The 27,998-nt window shown below is 37.8% G+C and overlaps 1 protein-coding gene across 3 annotated transcripts in view; it reads right to left on the reverse strand.

The window, feature by feature from the left end:
* Positions 1–27,998, reverse strand: part of LOC100330501 (RALY RNA binding protein like) — a 490,398-nt gene that overhangs the window by 284,983 nt on the left and 177,417 nt on the right. Inside the window, exon 7 of one of the 3 annotated variants that reach the window (XM_073940982.1) lies at positions 24,855–24,942. The gene's annotated coding sequence lies outside the window, so the exon portion shown is untranslated. Of the gene's footprint in view, positions 1–32; positions 1,078–24,854; positions 24,943–27,998 lie in introns of those variants that run through there. The other 2 variants (XM_073940981.1, XM_009297569.5) reach the window with 2 other exon arrangements.

Genomic DNA, 27,998 nt, shown 5'->3' on the forward strand with positions numbered 1-27,998 from the left:
GCTGTAAGGTTTGATTTCGTGTCCTTATATACCTGCAAAGGAGAGAGTCTGTTCATCTTCGGTGAAAGCAAAGACGCACTGATTGATATTTCCCCCAAAGAAACAAATTATTCCCTTCATAGACACCTCAATTTGCACGATCTACGTGAAAAATGAGCACATCCAAAAATCACTCCACCTTAAAATCATCTGCAAAAGTATAAGGCATTTAAAAAAGGAAAAGAAAAACCAGCAAAAATAAACAAACGTGACAGGTAAGCTGCAAGAAAAGTTTCCATTAAAACGTCACCAGGTCTCAAAATGACTTTCGGGTAAAGAAAAGACCAAAATAAAAGCAAATGCTTCGCTCGGTGACATCAAAATCACAAAACTCTCATGAAACAACACCGCAAAATACAAGCAAAGCACGTCTACAGCAAAAGTCTACGGCAGAGAACAAAAAAGGAAAAAGGGTTCAAAACAAACATCATCGTACATACGTAAAAATGGACCCGCCAAGGCCATTTAAAAACCAGTTGCACGATTTCACACGACTGCAAGCACGTACTTGGCCACAAGTACTGAATAGCCCCGACAGGAATCACTGCATACTAAAAACTTGAGGTACGGATGGAAAAACGCCTCAAAACAACACTTTTTCAAATCTCAACGCTCAAACCCCAGCAAAAGGAGAGAGAAAAAAAATAAAAAAGAGCAAGTGAAAAGACAAAAAGGGTTACAAAAAGGCCTGGAAACGTACTCACCGAGAGGGAGTAAAATGTTGCGATAAAAATGCGTTATGGCACAAAACACAGTATGGCGAATGAAGCGCGTTCTCGGTCTGTGAGCCCTCGCTGCTGTCACGTGACTGCTGCTGCCTTGAGCGGCGGGAAGAGGAGCTGACAGGAGACGCCGTTAGTTAGTCGTTATCATTCCACACTGAGAGCCTTTCTGTGATTCTCCCGTTGTGTTTTTACCGTCTCTTTTAAGCTCGCGGAGCTCCCATGATGTCAGACTCAACGTAACGTCTAAAGAGAGCCTCGTCTCTTTTTTGTTCTTGCTGTTCGTCTTTCTGTTTTGTGACGATATACAAGTAATGTGTGCGCGCGCACGCGTGAGATATTACATCGCGGGTAATGTCGTTAATAACGTCACGAAATGCTGATTTAGTTCCGTGTTGTTGCTTTTTCACGGACGTTTATCTGATGCAAATGCCACCGTGTAGCATCAGTGCATTCCTCCTGTAACATTTATCTCGTCTAAATGAAGGAGCAGGACTCTCCTTCTCTCCTCTTCTTCTCCATATGGGAAAAAGATGTGTAGACCATAGTGAAATGCAATGAAACATTAAAAAATCCATTGCTAACTGGCCGTTGGATGAAAAAAAAAATCCTTCATGTTGCATACAAAGAAACATTGTTCTGAGGTAAGATATTGGAAAGACTGTCTAAATCAGCTGAAGTAATGATTACCAAAGTTAACTTCATGATTAAAATTTAAAAACTGTAAAAGACTGATAAGATAGATAGATAGATAGATAGATAGATAGATAGATAGATAGATAGATAGATAGATAGATAGATAGATAGATAGATAGATAGATAGATAGATAGATGCAATGAAACATTGAAAATTCCATAAATAAACTGGTCGTGGGGGTGAAAAAAATCTTTCATGTTGCTTACAAAGAAAACATTGTTCTGAGGTAAGATATTAGCAAGACTGTCTAGTTATCTCCATGATTAAAATGTTAAGTCTGTGAAAGAAACTGATAAGACAGATTAATACCGAACTTAACTAAACCGAACTTCAACTCTGAAAACTGGACTGACAGTTTCAATTTACTAGAACGTCTATGTTAAGCTGCTTTGACACAATCTACATTGTAATAGCGCTATAGAAATAAACATGCATTGAATTGAATAAGTAGACAGACAGATAGATAGATAGAAGGTAAAATTCCTCCATCATGGAAAGAGGCTATAATTACCGTTATTTTAAATGAGAAAAAGGATAAGGAATATTGCCAAAATTGCTTAATACAGGTTACAAAATATACAATTCTATTTTAGCATCTCAAATACTAGCATTCTCACTGGATTTGCTAGAGGAGAACTAAACAGGATTTGTAAAAGGCAGTTTCATCTAAATAATAAGACTCATTAAAATAAACTTCCTGTTGCCCTAATAAGTCTTGATGGAGAAAAGTCTTTTGACAGAGTCAGTCGGGAGTTTCTGTACTTGGCATTAGAAAAGACGGGCTTTAGATGGTCCAGTGGATAAAGTCATTATATCAAAATCCAACAGCAAGAGTGAGAATCAAAAATGTTGTCTACAGATAGGAAGTGGACAAGGATGCTGTCTTAGTCCTTCTTTTTTTGCTTTTTATTAAGAATTGTTGGCTCATTTAGTTAGGCAGCATTCAAAACATTTTGTACATTTCAGTTTTCACCTAAAAACAATGAGGCACTTGTTAATATGGCTACATTTTTCCTTGGTGTTGCATAAGTTTTAGTAATGCCTAAATATTTTATTCATAATGTTTTATTATTTGCATTTTTTCATTGGCTTGCCACCCATCACCTTGGATTCCAGCTAATTGGCAATCAGAGTTGCATAAACATAGCCAGTATGCACTTGTTTCAACAACTACCAGTTAAAGAAAGGGTTATACATCTTACTTTTCGGATTGAAGTTAGCCCAATTTACCTTTTGTAACTTAATTTAACAGATATGAGCAGTCTTTAAGGGAAAAAAATAGGTAACACTTTATTTTGATGGTCTATTTGAGTATTATTAGACTGTCTGCTTAATATCTGTTGATACTGCTCCTGCAACAGATATTTAACTGACTATAAGAAACTAACCCTAACCCCAACCTAACAGTCTACTTATAATCTAATGAGAATTAGTTGGCATGTAGAAGCAATGTAACTTAATTCAACAAATGGACCATCAAAATAAAATGTGACCAAAATGTATATGGCTAACTTTTTATGACTAGCCTAAGTGTTTTATATAACTGGCCGCTGATGTCAAAGTAGGGCTGAATGATTTGGCGAAAATGCAATCTCGATAACTATTTTCCATATTGAATGATACTGATATACATGTCTATATAAGTTGTTAATGCTTCCAGATTTAAAAGAGTACCCCTACAATGACTAAAGCCACAAAAAATGGAGTGTCCATTAAATGGCATAACATATTTAGGGATGATACATTTTCAGTGGCCAAAAATTCAGTGCATCTTTAATATCAACATGCCTCTAGATTCCCATTGTTGCACATTTCTGCTGTGTGTTTGGCTCTTAGATCAATATAAAGTGAAAAGTCCAGAGCTTATCCTTGTTATTGACCTATGTCGAAGTTACTGGCTACATGAAGAGCAAACAAAAGTGTTCTATAATAAAAAAGCCTTGCTAAATGAGTTTAAATAAATGCTTTGATGGTGCTTGAGATACTGTAAGCTCTCAAACATTCAATCTTATAAGAGGATTTACATTCAGCTACTGTCATTTAACATAACACAATTCATAGATAAGTTAATATAACGTATAAACATTGGTTGTAAAACACTGAAAAAAAATATAGCAAACTAGGACATGGTGAAGCACGTCCTAATACACGATGGCATGCTGAGTCTGAACAATCCATGCATAATACAGGCGCTGTGATGGAGTTTGTAAGCTTATCATGCCTGACCAGGTAGAACATGCGAGACACACTGCAGAGAACATGCAGGCTGATAGGTTGTTGCAGTGCCTTTTTCTTTTTTCTCCTTAAGTTTCCGGAGCCTGAGTTGCCCTTGAGCATTTACTCTGATGGCATTGGTCCAAAGGCCTTTCTTTTTTTTTTTTCAGGGGACCAAGCCAAGAAATACATGCACAGCCTTGGACTGAGCAAACATGTCCAGTGATTTGGTATTTTATGAACTCATTGCTAGATGTGAAGCATTGATGGCCGTCCACAGCTCATTAACTCAACCTTCAGTTTGCCAATAACCGCAAGTGTCATTAGGAGCAGTAAGATGCGCAACTTGTTATGAACTGCAATACCCTACTGTCAGATTCAATCGCTAACATCCGTCCCTTCCAAACCATGAGTCAATGGCAGGAAAATACACTGTAAGAAGCCGATGTTTATCACGCGAGGCATTATTGGCCTGCTCAAGAATTCCTCAGCAACCTCCACCTAGTGAAATATTAATCAATAAATGTGTATGCATTATTTATCAGCTGATTCAAGAAATCGGGCGTCCTTTTTTGGTGCTGCGGTAAAATAGCAAACGTATAAATATCAGGATAGAGGGAAAGAAGCGCATTCTTTTGTGCTTTGTGTGTACATTGTGTTCGCTGACAGATCATACGTTATTGCGTTTGTTCTGCTGGCTTTAATACAGCACTGCGGCTCGCTCCCACAATTCTGTGTAGTAAATCAAAGGGGGACTGGATGAAACTCTGCAAATATTTGCAAATCTTTTTTGTAATGAAATTAACACAAAGTCTGACAGCGCAAGTAGAGCACATGCTTCTTATTTCAGCTCATCAGAGCAGGCTTTATGCATTCTAATCTCCATTGTTCAGCCAGATGAAGTTTGGGAATATTTCTAGGCAATTATTTCAGAAATGCAGTGATCTCAGCGTATGGTTACGTAAGAGCGAGTTTCAGCACTAACACTCGAAGCTGCCAAAGAACACAGCGGGTGACACGGTGGCTCTTGGTCAGCGCTTTTTATTGTTTCATGGTGGACTGAGTTTATCGCTGCATTTTAAATTTCTGTAACACAGCTCTAAAGCCCCCGGCCTGGCATACACTAACCGGACTTTTTTTCCATGAGCGATTTATATGCAACTTCAGAACATACAGTAGGATGATTCGTATTTTCTAGGTTGCTGCCTTTCAGCAGCGCTGGAGTCATGCAATTGTTTACTATAGTTTAAAAACAGATTGATGATTCATTTTTAGAAATGCGTGCCTTGCACAGACAGATGGCTTCTTCTCCGCAGGGGTGTTTTTGTTTGTTTTATTTTTTATCTTGCTTACCAAGTAGCTTTTTCTCACTTAAGGGAATTCTTCGGGTTTTTTTCTCATCATTGTTGGCCCCGTTTCGCTTTCTCTGAATTAAGGTATGGGCTCTCTGTAAAGTTTCTTCATTGCTAAACCACTTTTTAAAGAGGTCATGAGGTAGGAAATGGAATTCTCCTTGTTCTTGTGACATTTGAGATCAACTACTACACATATGAAAATCTACTACTATAAAAGCTCCTGTATGTTTCAAAACTAAAAATGTTCATTCATTTTCTTTTTCGGCTAAGTTCCTTTATTAATCTGGGGTCACCACAGCGGAATGAATCACCAACTTATCCAGCACGTTTTACGCAGCAGATGCCCTTCCAGCTGCAACCCAGTACTGGGAAGCACCCATACACACTCATCCACACACACTCATACACTATGTCCAATTTAGTTCATCAATTCCCCTTCAGCACATGTTTTTGGATTTATTTATTTTTTTGCACCTGGAGGAAACCCACACGAACACAAGAAGAACTTACAAACTCCACACAAATGCCAACTGACCCAGCCAGGACTCGAACCAGCGACCTTTTTGCTATGAGGGGATTGTGCTACCCACTACGCCACCATGCCACAACTAAAAACGTACTCACAGTAAAAGAAGGACGCTAGATGTTGCACGGTGGCTCAGTGGTTAGGACTGTAGCCACACAGCAAGAAGGTTGCTGGTTTGAGTCCCAGCTAGGCCAGTTGGTATTTCTGTGTGGAGTTTGCATGTTCTCCTTGTGTTCATATGGGTTTTCTTTAGGTGTTACGGTTTCCCCAATAGTCCAAAGACGTGATATAGGTGAATTAGGTGAACAAAAATGGGCTGTAGTGTATGGGTGTGTTTGTGAATGAGTGTGTATGGGTGTTTCCCAGTCCCGGTTTGCGGCTGGAAGGGTAAAACATGCTGGAACAGTTAGCAGTTTATTCCGCTGTGGCAACCTCTGATAAATCAGAGACTAAGCAGAAGGAAAGTAATGAATGAAAGTTATTATAATATGTTAATCCAGTGGTTCTCAAACTTTTTTCACCAAGTACCACCTCAGAAAAAAATTGTCTCTCCAAGTACCACCAAAATGAGCAGTGTTAAAATACAGTAGCGTAGTAGGCCTAATTAGGCAGCTACAGCACTGCACAGTTCAAAAACAAGGCAGAATAATCCCTATTATTATGAATATTTATCTTTGTCAGCCTTTAAACATTGTAAAAATTTGAACTTTAACAATGACCTGTGCTTACAGGTAAAAAATATATAAATAATGTTTAACCTGGAAATGTTCCTTGGACCTCATAAATATAAGCTCTATGTGATCATAATCATACATAAAAAGTTTTGACTTCTTTGTACTGTATATATTTGAAATCTAAACATCAACTTGTATTTTAAATATATGATTTGTGTTTTGTGCTTTGTGTTTTAGAAAAGCCAGTCATTAACCCATATCTGTCCACATTGTAATAGAAAAATACGGGATACGCCCCCAACTACCGTTACAAATATGAGGAGATTAGCTTCAAATATTTTCCCAGAGATGGGTTGTGGCTGGAAGGGCATCCGCTGCGTAAAAACTTGCTGGATAAGTTGGCGGTTCATTCCGCTGTGGCGACCCCGGATTAATAAAGGGACTAAGCCGACAAGAAAATAAATGAATGAATGAATAGCTTCAAATACATACCAAACATTAGAAAATTGAAAATAAAAAACAGGTTTAGCTTATTAAAATCAATTTTCTGATCACATCAATGTTATCGCATGGGTCAAAGAGTTAAAAATTTGTTAATTTTTTTAACTTAAATTATTCAGCGGTACCACTAGAACAAAGCCTGCGTACCACTAGTGGTACACGTACCACAGTTTGAGAACCACTGCGTTAATCTGTTATTTTTTTAGTTATACAGAGTTTAACATATTATTTTAGTCCATTTAATTGATGTAAATTGAGATGACTAGAAAAGTTAAGTTTGAAAAGTCAAAAGGCAACAAAAATATTTACAGTGCTCTTTTACAGAAACTGTGTTGCCAAAATGTCTAATTTCAGAGATTCAACGCATACTTTGCCTTTTTAGCTCCATCCACAAATTTTTACATATTGTAATACAACAGTAAATAGTAAACAGGCACAAAAGCAGAATTACTTGACTGAAACCTCAGCAGATTATACAATACAATGTGCACTGCCAAGTGGAGGAAAAATAGAGTCTTTGTATTGTCTTTCCTGAGATCCTAATACTGACATGACTACAGCAGACATGACCATTGTTGTGTCGTGTTGCAGTATTTTAAGAGCTCAGAAATAAAACTGGGCATCATTTACTGTCAGGGATTTTTCATGTTTGCCACCCTGCATACATACAGTGAAACAGATTCACTGAGTTGAATGGGTTTTACTGTCTTGCACTGCACCACTTGCCTCAGGTGAAGATAGAGGCTAAGATCAGAAAAGAGTGTTATAGACACAGCAGTCCACAGTGTACTTCAGCTATTATGTAGGGATGCACCGAATGTTCAGCAACCAAAATTATGCACTTTTGCTGTTCAGCTGATTCAGTGGAAAGACAGAAGCCATTTGAACATACTGAACAGTGGTGTTTTTATTATGTTATTCCCTATTCTTGCAGAATTAACAAATGTTTTAAATGAAGAGGCTGAAATACAGTAAATACAACTGTAAGTGCACACTTAGAGGCCATCAACACAATTTAGTCAGACTCTGAATATTTTATGAAAATAAATATATATAATTATATATACACACACTACCTGTCAAAAGTTTAGGGTCTGTAGATAAGATTTTTAAATGTTTTAAAATAAGCTTCTCCTGCTCACCAAGGCTGCATTTTTTTAATCAAAAATACAGTAATAATTTAATAATTTATTCCAGTGATTTTAATGATGCATTTTCAGCTTCATTACTCTAGTCCTCAGTCACATTATCCCTCAGAAATCTCTCTTAATATTTTATTATTATTATTATTATTGTTATTATTATTATTATTATCATTAGTAGTAGTAGTAGTAGTAGTAATGGTAATAGTAATAAAAGCAATAATGACTAGAGTAATTTGAAACTACATACAATAAGTAATAAATAAATATTTAATAAATAAGTATTTAATTTTTTTTTTTACATTTAATAAAAAAAATCGCCTTGAAGAACAGAATAATTTTATTAACTGACCCCAAACTTTTGACTGTATATATATATATATATATATATATATATATATATATATATATATATATATATATATATATATATATATATATATATATTAAGGACTTCATAATGCGATCCAATTTTAATTCTGGAAGTTTTATTTTTATTTCTATATAGTCTTCTATTGACTGTGCAAAATATGCCTTTCCAACTTTACATTTCAACCAGAACTTTTGTTTCTTTGCCTTGATTATAATTGGAATCGATGCATGACAGTACAGCCATCAAAAAAAAAATCTTTATTTTATTAATTAACAAAATAAAACTTCAGATTGAGCAAGCTCTGAAAAAAAAAACACTGAAATGTCAGATTACAAAGAGCAGTTATAAAGAACAAACAGTTCTTATTATGAAACATTATTTTTCATAACCTTTTAACAATGAAATGTTTTCAAAGTTTTTTTTTTCTCAATGTTCTTTTCAAGTTTGTCCATGTTTGTTTAAATAAAGCAGCAGCATACGTACTTGTTAAGGCTTATTATCTTTTGTTTCTAGTAGGGATGCACCGATCAGGATTTTGCAGCCTATACCAGTGTTGCCCCCAGAAAATTTTCTTAGGATCTTAAATCTTGGGGTGGCACACACAAAAAAATATGAATTCAGTGTAGTGTTATATTTCTGTTTCTGGTAAATGAAATAATGCGGGTTAATTAATTTAATTAATTACTCTTGAAATATCGCAATTTATTCCTGAAAAATCAATAAATTCTAATTCAATAAAATAAAAAATCTATATTTAGTTCAAAAACACTTTTCACATATATAAATAACTTTTCAGTTATTTTTCACATACTTTCATTGTACAGCATACAGTATATGCCATGTCTAACATTAATAAAGACTAATGAATTAATTAATAAAAGAAACAAATGAACAAAAGGCATTACTATATACACACACACTCACAATACATACTCTAGTAATATAATTCATCCATATTCCTTTTTGAGCCACAATATTATTAATACAGCTTCTTCTATTCATGTACTGTACCTTAGGGTAAATATTAAATTGCAATTGTGGTCTATTAAAGGTGTGTGCGTGCTGTCAACTTTGATCGGGGAGGGGGAGGGTCAGTGAATCAGCTACATCAGTAGCACCAATCAGTCCACAATAATTTAGTGGCTACTATTTATTGATTAATTGATTGATTGATTGAAATATTGTAAATTTACATTTAAATTAATAATATTAACAGCAAAATCAATAGGGGGGAGGGGGGGGGGGGGCACAGGGGTGGCCGTGGGGGCGCCGAGTTCCGATTGGCCGAGAACCGATTAATACCGAGTACCAATTCTAATGCTTTATCCTTAATAATGCATCCAGCACATTTTCCCTTTAGGTATGAAAAATCTCACCTTTAGGTATGAAAAATCTCACCTTACCTAAGAGCATAAATTAAGAATGCTGCATATAATACCATAAACAAGTCTCTTATAACCATTTAGGTGTGAACTTCGGCCAGCAGCTAGCTCTCTGCAACTCTCACATGGTCGCCCACTAAAGCTAAACAGGCCTGCGCCCGGTCAGTAGCTGGATGGGACCACATGGGAAAGCTAGGTTGTTGCCAGAAATGGTGTTAGTGAGGCAAGCAGGGGGCGCACAACCAGCGGTCTGTATGGGTCCTAATGCCCCAGTATAGTGACGGGGACTCTATACTCCTCAGTGAGTGCTGTCTTTTGGATGGGACGTTAAACCGAGGTCCTGACACTCTGTGGTCATTAAAAATCCCTGGATGTCTTCGAAAAAGAGTAGGGGTTTAACACTGACATCCTGGCTAAATTTGCCCACTGGCCTCTGTCCATCACGGCCTCCTCTCTACCAATAAGCTGGTGTGTGGTGTGCGATCTGGCGCAAAATGGCTGCCACCGGGTCATCCAGGTGGATGCTGCACACTGGTGGTGGATGAGGAGATTCCCCCCTGTGTATAAAGTGCTTTGAGTGCCCAGAAAAGCGCTATATAAATGTAAGGAATTATTATTATTATAATTATTATTAATTATTTAGTCTAATTATTTATACTAATTAAGTATTAGTCCCTTATTTATCAGGGGTTGCCACAGTAAATGAACTGCTACAGAAAATAACATTACACAGATATAAAAATTGGTAAGAAAAGTTACAAACAATACAATGTGGAAACATTGCAAATGATTAAATAAGAATTCAACATGTCTCAAGAAAAGGTTTGGAGCTTTAAATACAAACCTAATACTTCTTTTGTAAAAGGAAATAAGCCTATAAACTACTGTTTATTGCAATAAGTATATTAAAAGGCATTATTATATTAAATATTCATGTTAAAAAAATTATTTAAGTTTTTTTTTTATCAGTGTAATTTTTAAAATAGTGTACTTCAGCATTGACTATGCTATTGTGTCACTTGCTTTGTCTGTTACATATTGTTTAACATATACTGAGGATTTATGCAGTTTAAACCACATGTAGCATACTCTTCTCATCACAGTAGCATCCACCTATAATTTTTATATGCAAAACTATTATCCAGTCATAGTGAGCGTTTACTTTCAAGTCTTAAACGTTGCAAAAGTATCCTAGAGAGAGGCAAAACAGGATAAATAGCCTGTTTCTTTGCCATTTCTTGAGTAATGTAAAAATCATTCTGACATTATAAGCAGACCTCAGAGAGCGTTAAAACATTCTTAAACAGGCAGATAGTGACCTTTTTAAAATCATCATATTTGTAAATCGCATTTAAGTCCGAACACGTTTTTAACTGGTATTTTGTGTCCTGTTTGATCAGGTTATATGCTCACTGGTGGAAAATGATAAAGCAAGTCCAGCTGACTAAAAGGAGCAGCACAAAGTGTCATGAATGCGACAAATGGAGGCTGGCGTCACCTTCACCTCCCCCTCCGCTTGGCCTTGAGATCAGCAGGGTGATGTTTTCCAGAGCTGACTTTTCTTTATTAAACATGGATGGCGCCAAACATGCTGTGCTGAAGAGCCAGGGTTTGGTCGTTCGTCTGTCTTAAGGTAAAAAGCGCACATATTAAATGTTAATAAACGACTGCAAAGACACAAGCCTGAAGGCATCTCCCTGGAGCGGTACCAGCAAAGCCAATTACGTCCGCCGACTCAACCTGCACCACTGGACCATCATGGGAAATTACGATGACTTGACCCTTCGATTGTCATTTAACTTACACTTCCTTAATGGACTCATAAAATTTGTCTTATCTGTTAATGGCCTGTTAGTGTCGTGAAATAGAAGCTCGAGGGAAAACGCATCCGAACTGCAGCAGGTAGAAATATGTCAAAGTTTCTCCCACAGTTTAAATGGAGACATTTATTCCAAACAAATGGATGTTTTGTCTGTCCTTGATCTTGAATGTAAAAAATGCTGTCTTCGCTGACTTCAAAATAACACCGACTTACTCCTAAGGTTGCAGTAGTTTATGGGAATCTGTGTGTAGGAGAGCCCAGGTTTGTGCAATGTAGTCTCTTCTGTTTTTTCTTAAAGTAAAAAATAAAATAATGAAAAATATTTTTATTGAAAGGAAGAAAAAACAAAAGAGAAATCAAAATTACTTATTTAAAATAATATATGAAACATACATTAACCGGTCACTTTATTAGGTACACCTTAGTGGTACCGGGTTGGACCCCTTTTGCCTTCAAAACTGCCTTAATCCTTCGTGGCATAGATTCAACAAGGAGTTGGAAATATTCTTCAGAGATTTTGGTCCATATTGGTGAGATGATAGCATCACGTAGTTGCTGTAGATTTGTCAGCTACACATTCATGATGTGAATCTCCTGTTCCACCACACCCCAAAGGTGCTCTATTGAATTGAGGTCTGGTGGCTGTGGAGGCCATTTGAGTACAGTGAACTCATTGCCATGTTCAAGAAACCAGTCTGAGATGAGTTGCGCTTTATGATATGGTGCCTTATGCTGCTGGAAGTAACCATCAGAAGATGGGTACACTGTGGTCATAAACGGATGGACATGGTCAGCGACAGTACTTAGGTAGGCTGTGCCATTGGCAGGATGCTTAATAAATACTAATGGGCCCAAAGTGTGGCAAAAATTATCCCCCACACCATTTGTTAATGACAAATTCTGACCCTACCATCTGAACGTCGCAGCAGAATTCGAGACTCATTAGACCAGGCATTGTTTTTCCAATCTTCTATTGTCCATTTTTGGTGAACCTGTGCGAATTGTAGCCTCAGTTACCTGTTCTTAGCTGACAGGAATGGCACCCGGTGTGGTCTTCTGCTGCTGTAGGCCATCCACCTCATGGTTGGACGTGTTGAGCATTCATAGATGCTCTTCTGCAGACATCGGTTGTAACGGGTGGTTATTTGAGTTACTATTGCCTTTCTATCAGCTGGGAACAGCCTGGCCATTCTCCTCTGACCGCCGGCATCAACAAGTCACTTGTGCCAACAGAACTGCTGCTCACTGGATATTTTCACTATTTCAGAATATTCTCTGTACACCCTAGAGATGGCCGTGCATGAAAATCCCAGTAGATTAGCAGTTTCTGAAATACTCATCAGCCCATCTGACACCAACAAGCATACCAAGTTCAAAGTCACTTAAATCACCTTTCTTCCCCATTCTGGTGTTCGGTTTGAACTGCAGCAGATCGTCTTGACCATGTCTACATGCCTAAATGCATTGAGTTTCTGCCATGTGATTGGCTGATTAGAAATTTGCGGTAACGAGCAGTTGGACAGGTGTACCTAATAAAGTGGCCGGTGAGTGTATATGCACAATGCCTTGTCTTAATTTGCATACTTACAAAGTCATGTAAGTGATGTCATGTCAAGTCATGTCGCCTCACAGCAAGAAGGTTGCTGGTTCGGGTCTCGGCTGGGTCAGTTAGCATTTCTGTGTGAAGTTTGCAGCTGGCAGGGTATCCGTTGTGTGAAACATATGCTAGATAAGATGGCAGTTCATTCCGCTTCATTTAAAAATTAATGAAATAACGAATAATACTTTAAAATGAGCAGTCAAGCTGACAATGTTTTTGTTTTTTGTCCTATAATACAAAAAAAAGCATCCAAATAAGATATTGTTCCAAATATTTTCCAAATATTGTTCATTCATTCATTTACTCTCCCTTGGCTTACTGCCTTATTTATCAGGGGTCGCCACAGCGGAATTAACCAACAACTTTTCCAGCAGCGGATAACAATCCAGCCACAACCCAGTACTGGGAATTATCCAATTCACCTATAGTCCATGTGTTTGGACTGTGGGGGAAACCGGAGCACCTGGAGGAAAACCACACCAACATGGGGAGAACATGCAAACTCCACACAGAAATGCCAACTGACCCAGTCGTGACTCGAACCAGTGACCTTCTTGCTGTGATGCTAACCACAATGCTAACCACTAAGCTACCGTTCTGCCCAATATTGTTTATATTGACATTTAAAAAATAATATACAAATAAACATGCACACTTGCCTAAGAGTGTGTGTATGTGCGTGCGTGCTTGCGTGTGTGTGTGTGTGTGTGTGTGTGTGTGTGTGTATATATGTGTGTGTATATATATATATATATATATATATATATATATATATATATATATATATATATATATATATATATATATATATATAGATAGATAGATATATATGTATGTATATATATATATATATATACACCCAAAAAGATATATAAGGACTGCAGTAATCAGTTCCTGGAAATTCCAGCAGGGACTGAACTCATAATCTTTCAAAATGAAGAAGGATTTAGAGGATCTGGGATTCGTATCTTGCATCAGTATTGCTTTAATAAATGTTACCTGCGGGAATCTAAACAAATAACCTCACAAACAAGCGGATGAGGTTGGTGAGATGTGGCCAGACTCAATGAATGATTTATAAACCCTTACGAGAGAGTTGAAAGAGCAAAAAAGCAAAAGAAAAAAAGCACCAGTGAAGCCTCTTCTGAAGTGTGCTCTACTTCCAGTGCATTGCAGCAATTGACTTGTCCCTCCCTAAACTTGCACCTACAATTGCAACAAGACAGTTTGAGGCGTCTGTGAGAAAATCCTCATATTACATTCAAGACCTTTTCAGCCCCTCCAGCTGTCTGACGCTTGACACCGCTCTCAGACTCCAACGCTTGCTTCTGCCCAACGCCACGCTTTAGCCCTGAGATTCAACTAAAATACATCGTGCTCTTAAGCTTGTAAATTAGAGAGCTCTGGTTATGACAGTTTTCATCAGACGCGTCACACTAAATTGCATGTGAAATGTGCTTGATGGTCTTCACTTTGCTCCTGGTGGAGATTATTCCAGCCCAGTGGATTCGATCGACCCTCCAGTGACTCTCTGTTTCCTCTCTCTCTCTCTCTCTCTCTCTCTCTCTCTCTCTCTCTCTCTTTCTTTCTCTCTGACTTTCGTCTTCTCTTTCTGCCAGTCTCTCCAGCTTTGCCTTTTTCTCCCTGACAGACGCCATTCTTTGCTCAAGGAAACAGGCGACCTGCTCTCTCCTGGCTCTGCCTCTGAGAGACGTGACAGTTTCTTTCTCAAGCTTTTTTATTTATTTATTATTATTACTTTTTTACAGCATTTTGAAGAGCACCATAGTTCCTTTAGTAGTATTGTTGCTCCAACTGTTTACATTAACAACAAATTGCAGAGAGCTTAATAATAATTAAAAAAAACAAGTAAGCTTTTCTCTATTTCATTCTGCATTTTAAATGAATGTGATGTTTACAGATAATAGTAAAGGAGCTTTTCAGTACCGTACTGTCAATGTGTTGGTCAAAAAATGAATTTGATGGAAATACAATAGTACTCAAATCAAGTAAATATACCTTAAGCTGTTACAGTCACCAGTGATCTAGCTACTGTGGATTGCTGGAGAACTACACACACACCACATATACAAACTACAACTCCCAGCATGCACCTCACATACACCAGTTCCTGTTTCACATTGATTACACACACACAGCCGGAGGATCATGATGAACGTATTACATGTTTTAAAAACAACACAGACACACAGATCAGTGGTGAGTCTTGTTTAACTATTAGTGGACATTACAATGCATTTTCCTTGCCTTGCCGTGTTTGACCCCTTGCTTTGTTCTTTATTCACATAGTTTGCCGCTTGAAGCAATCACTTTGCCTGTCGCCTGACAACTCTTTTGCTTCTCCCGTATGTACCCATTTGCTCCTGTTATTGACCTTTGCCTGTACGACGACACGTTCAAACAAATGATCTGAACCCAACTCGATTCATTCATTCGACTCTGAGTCAACTAGTTTGTTAAAGAATCAATAGTTTAAAACAAGGTGCACTTCCAGATTTAAACCAAGCTGGATGTTTTCATTCACTGAAGCTCATTTTCAAAAACCCATAATAGGGGCTCTTTAACTCTTGTCAATGGGGCAAAAACAGCCACTAACATAATGAAAGGGTTGTAAATTTAATCAATACACAAGGGTTAATCACATTTAAAAAATCTAGAAAAATCAAGATTTTTTTATAAAATATTTGCCACCAAAAATCATTCCATTGCCAAATACAGACTCAAAATCACCTCAAAGTAGATTAAAACATCCCCAACAGCAAACAAGGATTAAGCATTAAAGTACTGAGTAATTACTGTTAACTAGTTACTTTACAAATGTAACTTAATTACTAAAACGTGTCATACACCGATTACTATACTGATAAATAATAAGTGTGCAAACAAGTGAAAAAAATACACAGGGTATGACCTAGTTTAACAAATGTATAAACAGATTATGGATGCAAATGAGTTGACATAAAAAATAAATAAATAAATAAATAAAAAAAGCACTACAAAAAAGTTTAATCTTTGGCTACCTCATCCAGATCATATGAATCAGCAAGTCATTAATTGGAGTCTCACTCAGACTAAACTGTTTGAATCCGTGAGTCGTTAATTGTAAACCTCCTCTGACTGGATAATTTAAATCAGTGAGTCGTTAACTACAGACTCGATCTGAACCAATCATATAAATCAATGAGTCGTTACCTGTAGATTTGCTCAGACCAGATCAACTGAATCAGTGATTTGACTACAGTCTCGGTCTGAAAGGATCATTTAAATCACTGAGTCGTTTACTATATATTTGTTCTGACTGGATTATTTTAATCAATGAGTCAGTAACTACAGACTCGCTCTGAACAGATCATATAAATCAGTGAGTCATAAAATGTAATTTGCTCTGACTGGATCATTTGAATCAGTGAGTTGTTTAACTGGAAACTGACTCTGAATGGATAATTTAAAAGATTGAGTCATTAACAGTGGACTTGCTTTGATCAAATGGTTTGAATCAGTGAGTCGATAAGTACAGTCTCACTCTGAACAGAATCATATGAATCACTGAGTCATTAACTCTAGACTTGCTCTGACCGGATTCCCTGAATCATTGATTTGATTAACTGGTGTCTTACTCTGAATGGATCATTTGAATCACTAGGTAGTTTACTGCAGATTGTTTTGACTAGATCATTTTAATTAATGAGTCACTAACTACAAACTCGCTCTGAACCAACCATATAAATCTGTGAGTTGTGATATGTAATTTGCTCTGACTGGATAATTTGAATCAGTGAGTTGTTTAACTGGAGTCTCACTCTGAATGGATAACTTGAAACAGATAATGAGTCATTAACTGTAGACTTGCTTTTATCAAATGATTATAATCAGTGAGTCGATGAGTACAGACTTATTCTGAACAGATCATATGAATCGCTGAGTTGTTAACTGTACACTTGCTCTGACCGGATGATTTGAATCAATGAGTTGTTTAACTGGAGACTGACTCTGAGTGAATCCTTTGAAACATTGAGTTGTTAACTGTAGATTTGTTTTGATCATTTTTTTTTTTTTAATCAGTGAGTTGATAAGAACAGATTCACTCAGAACAGATCATATGAACCACTGAGTGGTTAAATGTAGATTGCTCTTACAGGTATATTTGAATTAATGAGTTGTTTGATTAGAAATTGACTTTGAACCAGTGAGTTGTTAACTGTGGACTTTCTCTGACCAAATCATTTTCATTAGTGAGTGGTTAACTACAGACTCACTCTAAACCAATCAAATAAATCATTGAGTCGTGATATGAAATTTGCTCTGACCGGATAATTTGAATCAGTGAGTTATTTAACTGGAGACTCACTCTAAATAGATCATTTAAAAGATTGAGCCATTAATTGCAGACTTGCTCTGACTGGATCATTTTAATTAGTGAATCATTAAAAATACACTCGGTGTGAACTGATTATATGAATCATATTGACATAAATAAGTCAACGAAATTTGCACTGACTGGATCACTTGAATTAGTGAGTTGTTTAACTGGAGACTGACTTTGAATGGATTATTTGAATCACTGAGTCGTTTACTATAGATTTGCTCTGACTGGATCATTTTAACCTGTGAGTCAATAAGTACAGATTCAGTCCGAACCAATCATATGAATCACAGAGTCGTTAACTGTAGATTTGCTCTGACCAGATCATTTGAATCATTGAGTCGTTAACTGTAGACTTGATCTAACTGGATCATTTGCATCAATGAGTTATTTAACTGGAGACTCACTCTGAATGGATCATTGAAACAATGAGTCAGTGCCAATTGCTGCAAGATCATCGATGTAAAGATACTAAATTACTGAAATGCTACAAGAAAAAAAAGTACTGTTTTGCATGCAGCTTTGAAATCCCAGATTTTTTGGAACAAATGCCAGAGGAGGGCTGAATACTGCATCACTCAATGCTCAGTTGGCACATATCTGATGCAAGAGGATCTTTGATGTGCTTAATAGAGACCAACTTTAAGAAAAAAAGAGGTTCCTAGTGACCAGATGTGTTCACATTCCTATCAGAAATGAAGATGAATGCTCCACTGAAATTTAAGCAGACTTTCCCCCAATAAGCAATTTTTTAAAGTGTTTAATATTCTTTGTTAGAGTATGTGTGCACCCAGGTGGTAATTAACTAATTAGTTGGTAGTTGCTCTGTGCACATCCTGCCTCGTAAACCAATGAGAGCGCACTTTTAATTAAAAATAAACAAGAAATGGCAGCTGCTGGTTTCGAAGACAATCAGACTTTAAGACAAGTGGGATGATGCTGCAGTCCATTCAAAGTCAAATATGGGCTGTTCCTACTTATTTCCTTCCGAACATAAAGGCGTTCCATTGTTTGACACTTAAAAGATGAGGTTTAGAGGAGCGCAAATGCTACCGTTTGCTCTGCAGGTGTTCAAACGTTGACAAAAGAAGTCTCCTGGCAACCAAATTGCAGACAAATGATGCTATGCACGTGTGTGAATATCAACAAAGAGATTCATTCAGCGTGCGACTCTGCAAACATTTGCTACACAGGTTTTGTTGTCATGTAATGTGCATTTCATTTGCCTAAAAGTGAATGTTTATTATTAACCATGTACATCTCTCTCTCTCTCTCTTGGTACGGTCGTGTTTGCTTGTGTTTTTCAGCTTTTCTCTTTTGTTTCTCAGCCAGAACAACTGTTCTGACACTATTTTAATGAAACATGCTGAACTAAATGGAGCCATCTGGGTGTTTGAAATAATTTTTAATAACAATCACTCAAATGCTGTTTTGGGTTGATACTAAATCGCTCTTGCCTGGTACATGTGCCTGTGGGCTTATTGGATTTCTGTTTTCTGTAATTGGCAAAGTCTTTTGGTCGCAGCGCTTGCATCACACAGGCTTTTGGTAAGATGTTTGTAACCAATCTCTTCATTGACACACACATCACGTGTACTGATTAATGCCACCACTGAAACACAAATCCGATTTGTGCAATTGAATGAGCTTCTTATCATTTCTGTTTATCGATGTGTGCACACAATGCGAAGGCCAACTGTAGTTTCACTTGAGAAGAGCTACTTTTCTTCATAAAAACTAAGGATGCGTTTCCTAAAAGCATTGTTTGCCCAAGTAAATTTTAAAAACAAAATGGCACCAAAGTTCTTAACAGTCTACCAGGGCAATTTTAAACTGCACTGCTCATTTCTGCTTCAGTCTGCTTCATTTCTGCTTTTGATGTGCAAATAAATGATGTGCAAACTTAATGTCGAGATTCTTCCGCTTCGGTCTTCGCATTGCATGTGTCTTTTCTTTGTCCCGCTTTCTTGTGTTGTTTTCTGTTATTCCATAGGCTCACATTCTAACATGATCCAAGCTCTGATTGGCTGCTGGTCGTGGAGGCTTATAAAATGGAACCTCCCGCAGGGTTCAGGGAGCACATTTGTGGTGGGACATTTGCTGGGATTGGAGAGCTCCTAGACTTTTCCTACCCCTCCAGTTGACCAACCTTTAGTCTTGCACAACTGTTCATGTACTGTATGTTTACAACTTTTTAAGAGTTTGAGCTTATAGGGGTGGCCTGCCTATTTATTTGATTATTTTTGACTCTGTTTATGTTTAGTGAGGAAGGTAAGCTTCCTGTACTTTTCTTTAAGTAAACTTTATTTATAAACTAATTTCGAGAGGATCACGTGCTTATGATTGCTTGCAGCCGCTCCCGGATAATTCAATTTATGTTACCCCAATCAAACGATCTTTGTTTTGAAGAATCCCCCCTTCCACCTCTACTCCTCCTTTCCTAGATAAGTGGCACGGTGGCACAGTGGTTAGCACTGTTGCCTCACAGCAAGAATGTCACTGGTTCTAGTCCTTACCAAGACAGTCGTCATTACTGTGCTGAGTTTACGCATTCTTCCCGTGCTCATGTGGGTATCCCCTGGGTTACCTGGTTTCCTCTCACTATCCAAAAACATGCAACTTAAGTTAATTGACTAATCCAAATTGGCACCATAAACTTGCTCCTAGTTATCTCTTAAGAGTAATCACTATCTGTTCGTTAGCTACTACAGCAAGGGAGTTCTCAAAATCTACCTGAGCTCAAACTCCCCACTTGCCTTGCAAACGGGAGGGAGCCCCGGGCTCGAGGATCTTATGAGCTCAGGGCTCTCTTCCAGGACAGCATGTCAAACAAGCTTAGGGCATAATAATCTTGTTAATTGTTAATTCTTGTTTTGGTGGCCAGACACTAGTCCTGTCTTGTCTAGTATGTTGTGCTCGGCTGGAGTTTTCTCGGGTTGAGCACTCATGTTTCCTATTATTGTCTGTGTCTAATTTGAGCACCATCTTGGCCGCCACTTGACGCAGACATGTGTGGTGTGGGCTTGCTCGGGATGCTCACTCGTGTTTGTTTTGTCCGTGGTGTGATGTTTTTTTCTCAGCGTCTCGGTCTAGTTGGTTTCAGTTTCGGTTGTTGTTGGGATGGAATGTGTCTTCACTTATCGTGTGCGCGTGTCTTACGTTCTTCTATTGGTGTTGTGTTTAACATGTGGCTCTGTGTTTACAATGTGGCTGCATGCTTTAGTGTTGTGATTCATGTGAACACGGAGTTAATGGGTTCTCTCATTGGCTGCATGCTCTAGTCCTGTTTTCTCGTGAGCACATGGCTTGTGTTGTCTCTTTATGTCATGTGCTCTCCTGTCCCTTGTCCAGTCCCACCCTACTTGTTAATAAATTATTAGTTTATCCTGTTCACCTGTCTGTTAATAAATTATTTCTCCTTTATAGTCTCCTCATGTCTGCTTTCCTGTGCCAGTACATCGTTGTTCTTCCCAAGAGTCATGTCCTGTTCTTTGCCAACCCAGTCCAGTCTAGTTTGTCTTTTAAGTAATGTTTTCCCCCTCAGGTTAGTTTTTGTTCTCCTTTTGTTTTATTTTATAATTAAGAAATATCCGTTTTAGTTCTGCATTTGAGTCCTCGCTCTTTTCCCTACCCACTGACGGTAACATATAATGTTTTGTAATAATCTTGTAAAACGAGTGTCCATCATACAATATATCTTTCACATCATTCCTGTCTTTCAAACCATGCAGGCTAAGGTCAGTTGCACATTACTCATGTCTAATTTCTCAAAAACCAGGGCTCTAAATCCCCAAAGCAACATGCATTAGAATTCTTCCAGTTGTTAGTGTTAATCTGCAGGTGATTAAGACTAGTAAATGATCTGACAAACCCTGTTTGAAGTGACTCAAATCCTCTGACAGCAGGTTGTCAAGATGAAGCCTCTCCAGATGAAAATCTGTGATTTCTAGAATATTGCATCATTACAGTGTCAGTAACTCATTCCGGCCCCTCAAAAAGGCTGGACATCCACAGAGATTCTCAATGGGCAATCACTTCAACACTGCAGCTGGAATTGCTTGCCAGACTAAGAATCTGTATGTTAAAGAGAATTTTGACTGAAAGCCCTGTAATGACCAAACCTTCATTAGCAGAAATAAGCAACATTAACTATTACATTTTTAATTATTCTAATGTATTTAAAAGGATCAGAAAATTGGTCTAAATTTCACTTTAGTGATGAAAGCAAGATCCATATATTTAATCACACAGATTTAAAAATACGAACTGATTTGTGTTTAAAATGTACATTTCAATGTAACGCTTAATGGTAGTTTGACATATTCTGGGCAAATTCAAGCTACAGCCCAGACACTAGCTGTATACATAGCTTATATGGCAGATATAGCTTTTCCCAAAACATTGTATACCAAAGTAAACTGATGAAAGCTAAAATGTATTCACTTTGGAGAATTGCACAATTTCAACTAGACTACATTCAGAAAGACACAGTCTGAAAAGTGCATATGCATTTAATGTTTTGTATATGTCTGTTCTTCCAAACTTGTATTCATCCATTATTAAATAGATGCTTCACATCACTTCTGTCTTTCAGAGTGCACACACAGCGTCAAGGTCAGCTGGAGTTTGATTAACTTGAATAGATGCTAGACAAATCCAAGCTACAGTTGCATTATGGTATTTTCATCTTTTAACTCATTCAGATGTGTAATACAAAATTAAGTAGATTGTAGAATTTATTTATTTATTTTGCTTAAGCTCACAGTGATTTTGCAAAAGTGCAGCTTAGAATTGTACAATTTCAGGCAAACTACTTAAACAGCCCCTTTTCTGATTAAGTCTGACCAAAACAAAAGTGAAGATTATTTTGTTTTAAGCCCAAAATAAACTACAGTAGTCAGCAAAATTGTCAAGGATCAATGTTGTTGAATAGTTTTAGAATTTTTTAGAGGTTTTGATTCAATACAAATGTTGACTACTATACACTACCTGACAAAAGTCTTGTCGTCGACCCCAGTTGTAAGAGCAATAAATAGTAACTTGACATCTAGTTGATCATTTGGGAAAGTGGCAGAAGGTAGATTTTTTCTGATGAATCATCTGTTGAACTGCATCCCAATCATCACAAATACTGCAGAAGACCTACTGGAAACCACATGGACCCAAGATTCTAACAGAAATCAGTCAAGTTTGGTGAAAGAAAAATCATGGTTTGGGGTTACATTCAGTATGAGGGCGTGCGAGAGATCTGCAGAGTGGATGGTAACATCAACAGCCTGAAGTATCAAGACATTTGTGCTGCCCATTACATTATAAACCACAGGAGAGGGCAAATTCTTTAGCAGGATAGCACTCCTTCTCATACTTCAGCCTCTACATCAAAGTTCCTGAAAGCAAAGAAGGTCAAAGTGCTCCAGAATTGGCCAGCCAAGTTACCAGAAATGAACATTATTGAGCATGTCTGGGGTAAGATGAAGGAGGAGGCATTTAAGATGAAACTAAAGAATCTTGATGAACTCTGGGAGTCCTGCAAGAACGCTTTCTTTGCCATTCCAATCAGTTATTTGAGTCATTGCAGAGATGTATGGATGCAGTCCTCCAAGCTCATGGGAGTCATACACAATATTATATTCAATACTGTACATTATTTCTCATAATAGACAAGAGTTTTGTCTAAGCAAAGTCAGACCTAACTCTCCTAATTAAATAATTAAAAAATCAAGACATGATAATATTTTATTCTGGTAAAATTAGCGTAATCAAGAGGCCTTTGCCTTTTATTTAAGCCACTTCTCAAACCAAATGATCTTCTAGAAGTCAGGTTATTATTTGTTGTCCCTAAGACTCGGATAGGTGACAAGACTTTTGTCAGGTAGTGTATATACACTCTGTGCGATGCAAATTTTGCCTTCGGAACAGTATGTGTGTAGTGTTCGCATTGTTTACGTGAACTCAGAATTCTACTTATTTAGTCCACAAGGTAATGTAATGTAATGTGTATTTATATAGCGCATTTATTGTGTATGGCCATACACCCAAAGCGCTTCACAATTATGAGGGAGGGTCTCTCCACACCACCACCAGTGTGCAGCATCCACTTGGATGGTGCGACGGCAGCCACAGGACAACGGCGCCAGTACGCTCACCACACACCAGCTGTTGGTGGAGTGGAGAGACACTGATAGAGCCAATTCAGTTGAAGGGGATGATTGGTAGGCCATGATCGTAAGGGCCGATAGAGGGACTTTGGCCAGGACACCGGGGTTACACCCCTGCTCTTTCACGAAAAGTGCCATGGGATTTTTAATGACCACAGAGAGTCAGGACCTTGGTTTAACGTCTCATCCGAAAGACGGCGCCCACTGACAGTATAGTGTCCCCTTCACCTTTACTGGGGCATTAGGACTCACACAGACCACAGGTTGAGCGCCCCCTGCTGGCCTCACTAACACCACTTCCAACAGCATTGGTGACAAAACACCAATCTGGGCTGTTGATTCACAGTATGAAAGAAAAATGGAGAAGACTAAATGAGAATAACAAACTAATAAAGACTTCAAAAGGGCACTACCCTTTCATTTTTACATAGATATATTACATACTCAATAAAAGCTAAACAGTATTTCACCTATTATGGGCCATTTTTTCTAGAAAATGCATTTAAAGCAATTTAGTAAACAATTTTATTCCAGTTATTATGGTTTCACATACAGTATGAAACGACTGTTGTCTATTTAATTTAATCTTTGGCCTAGAAACCACTGGCACCAAAGTTCTCCAGAGTCTTCTGAAACACACAATGTTTAGTTCAAATGCAGCCTACTGTAGAGTTGAACCATTTTATTCTAATTATGCGTTAGAGACAGTTTTCTACTATAGTGTGTCAGAAACTGAACCTATTTTAAAAGTATTAAATGTAATGTATTAATATGGCCTTCCAAATTTGTATTATCTGTAGATTGCTGGAATAATATTAAACCATTTATGCAGTTGCACTCGTCAGTTCATGCAAGCCATAATATCAGCTCATGTAGAAGACTACATGAATAGCATTACCCTGCATAATGAACACTGGACATAGTTCATCATTAAAACCCCATGCGAGGGGCTTTCCCATGATTCACTTGACCGGTTTTACAGAAATGCCCAGTAGGGATGTAGTTACTCTCACTGAGATCTACTTTATGAATAAAACTAGAATGATTCTGGCAAAAGGGGACAAGATTATTAAAGTATACGAGTCCAGCGAAACGTAATTCCTGAACAGACTCTTAAATATCTCTGTTCGCTGTTCAGGCTCATTTGTTTTTTCAATGTGACCGTGCTTAGAAACTCATCATCAAATCATCAAGCCTGCATATTGAGAAGTGCATATTAATTTCACAGAATAAATCATTCGTGATGAGTTGCGTGAGTGTCTGACCTGCGCTGTGTGAGAACATGCAGGAGTTCTTCATCCGTCACAACAAAGTGATGCATGATGGGCAGGAGCTGTCAGAGATTTCTCCATTCTGAAAATGAAAAAAACAGAAAGAAAGCGACAGATCTTTATCTGAGCATCAGCTAACTGTGCTGGAGGAGTTAAGTCTTCAGAGCTCTTCTACATAAGGCTTGTAATTTTCTTCTTTAACAGCCCATAAACAGTTGAATCAATCTCCATTAGCGGCGCTGAATATTTCATTAGTTCTCACTGTCCATGAATGACATACAATTGGGTCAGAAACTCTTTTATTGAATTATTCACTTTATTCAGTAAAGATCAATTAACAAAATAAGTGGATTACTTTTTTCAAAGAATCATTATTTTATAAAATAGTCAGAACTAAGAAATTATCAACAAAATACACTACCTGACAAAAGTCTTGTCGCCTATTTTCGGAAAAACAGACAATTACTTGACTTCTAGTTGATCATGTGGTATCAGAAATGGCTTATATGAAAAGCAAAGGCCTCTTGATTATGCTTATTTTACAAAAATAAAATATCTTGATTTTTAATTATTTAATTAGGACAGTAAGGTCTGACTTTGCTTAGACAAACGTCTTGTCGCTTAACAGAAATAATGTCCAGTATAGAATATAAAGTCATGTTGCAGTGGACAAAATATATTGTGTATGACCAGGGCCGGTGCGTCCATAGAGGCGACCTAGGCGGCCGCCTAGCGCGGCAGTATAGAGAGGGCGGTGTCCGCGACACTTCCCTTCCCACCCGCTACCTTAGTTATGTCCGCGACACCTCCCTCACCACCCGTGTCCTCAGATATATTCACGCATAGGTGACAGAATAGAGAGGGCGGCGTCAGCGACACCTCCATCAGCACCCGCGTGTCCTCAGTTATATGCGCGCATAGGGCACTAGAATAAAGGTCAGCGACACCCGCGAGTCTTGAGTTATATCTGCGCAAAGGGGCGGCAGAATAGAGAGGGCAGCGTCTGCAACACCTCCCTCCCTCAGCAGCCGCGCGTGCTCAGTTATATCCGCGCATAGAATAGAGGTCCGCAACACCTCACTTCATTTTCATAACCGGTCACTTTTGTTTCCACATTGGGGTTGAGGGCGGCGTGATCGTCCTCTGCCAAGAGCGGCAGTTTAGCTTGCTCCGGCCCTGTGTATGACTCCCATGAGCTTGAGGACTGCATCCATACATCTCTGCAATGACTCAAATAACTTATTAGTAAAGACATCTAGAATGGCAAAGAAAGTGTTCTTGCAGGACTCCAAGAGTTCATCAAGATTCTTTGGATTCACATTCAAGGCCTCCTCCATCTTAACCAAGACATGCTCAATAATGTTCATATCTGGTGAATGGGCTGGCCAACTCGGGAGCACCTTTGAACTTCTTAGCTTTCAGGAACTTTGATGTGGAGGCTAAAGTATGAGAAGGAGCGCTATCCTGCTGAAGAATTTGCCCTCTCCTGTGGTTTGTGGTGTAATGGGCAGAACGTAACCCCAAACCATGATTCTTCCTTCATCAAACTTGACTGATTTCTGTGAGAATCTTGTATCCATGAGGGTTCCAGTAGGTCTTCTGCAGTATTTGTGATGATTGAGATGCAGTTCAACAGATGATTCATGAGAAATATCTACCTTCTGCCACTTTCCCAAATGATCAACTAGATGTCAAGTTATTATTTGTAGCTCTTACAACTGTGATCGACGACAGGTAGTGTTAGCACTTTATCTGAATAGTAACTTTGGATGATTGAGTGATTGTGAAATGATTATAGTACAGGTATTGTGAGGTAATTTAGTATGTAACCCATTGTATTGCTTTTGTTTGTATGTATGCCTTCTTGGTCCAAATCATACAGTGGCTGGGAAGTGCAAAACAACATTACAAAGTGTGAAACACTTTTACGAAGCTCAAGATAAATTTACATTTTGGAAAGTATTTTTACTTATGATAAGACAGAATTAAATAGGAGAAACTATTAAAACCTACTAAAACATTCTTGAGCTATTCTGAGAAAGTATCAGCGTGAGAGTATGTGGAAACTCTGAAACGCGAATACATGGAAACAAGTTAACACGAGTCTATGAAAACAAGTTAACACGAGTCCACAACCAAAGCGCAGCATATGTTGACTGATAAAAATATCCAAACCGACCTCAACATGTAGACCTGAATAGCTCAGTTAGATAGGTTTATTGATACTCGTGTTTAACTTTTTGACTTGCGTTTGAATCCCGTTGATGACATGTCATTTATTGTTATTTCTTTACATTAATTTTAGTTATATAATGTTCTGCCACACAAATATTCCAATCAATGAAGTTTACAATGACACTGACACAAAGTCATAAGAGTATTTTTTCGGTATGGGCATGTTTTGTTGCTGTGAAAATGTGACAAATCTGACAATCTGCAAAGGGTCACCAGTTAACAGGGACACCAGTTAAACCGTAACACAGACTTCATTCAGTTTACTTTTAAAAGTCCTCAACAGATGATCACACTGTGTAGTTTTGACATCATGTCCATGATTACAGCGTGTGAGTGGCCCTCGTTAAAATATTGAACACATTGATGGGTCACACTTTACAATAAGGTTCATTAGTTAATGTTAATTAATGCACTTACAGTACTAACTTGAACAAACAATGAACAATACATTTACTACTGTATTTGTTCATGTTAGTTAACGCTAGTTAATGAAAATACAGTTGTTCATTGTTAGTTCATGTTAACTCATGGTGCATTAACTAATGGTAACAACCATGGACTTGGATGTTAATAATGCATTAGTAAATATTCAATTATGATTAATAAATGCTGTACAAGTGTTGTTCATGATTAGTTCATGTTATTAAATACATTAACTAATGAAACTTATTGTAAAGTGTTACCCATTGATGCAGTATGCCTGGTGTTTAATTCTAGTCAGCCTCCTTTAGAAACTCCAAACACCGACCACACGTAAAGCAAAACCACATTAAGATGCTCATTTGTTTGCCACAAATCGGATAAAACAACCCTCGCCCGCAGTCCATGTTCGGTCACCTTAAACTGTATTTACACCATGTACTCCACAACACTAATTTAACAAGTTCAGCACCAATGACAACA

Source organism: Danio rerio, chromosome 24 (genome assembly GCF_049306965.1).
Source record: "Danio rerio strain Tuebingen ecotype United States chromosome 24, GRCz12tu, whole genome shotgun sequence".
Taxonomy (NCBI): Eukaryota; Metazoa; Chordata; class Actinopteri; order Cypriniformes; family Danionidae; genus Danio; species Danio rerio.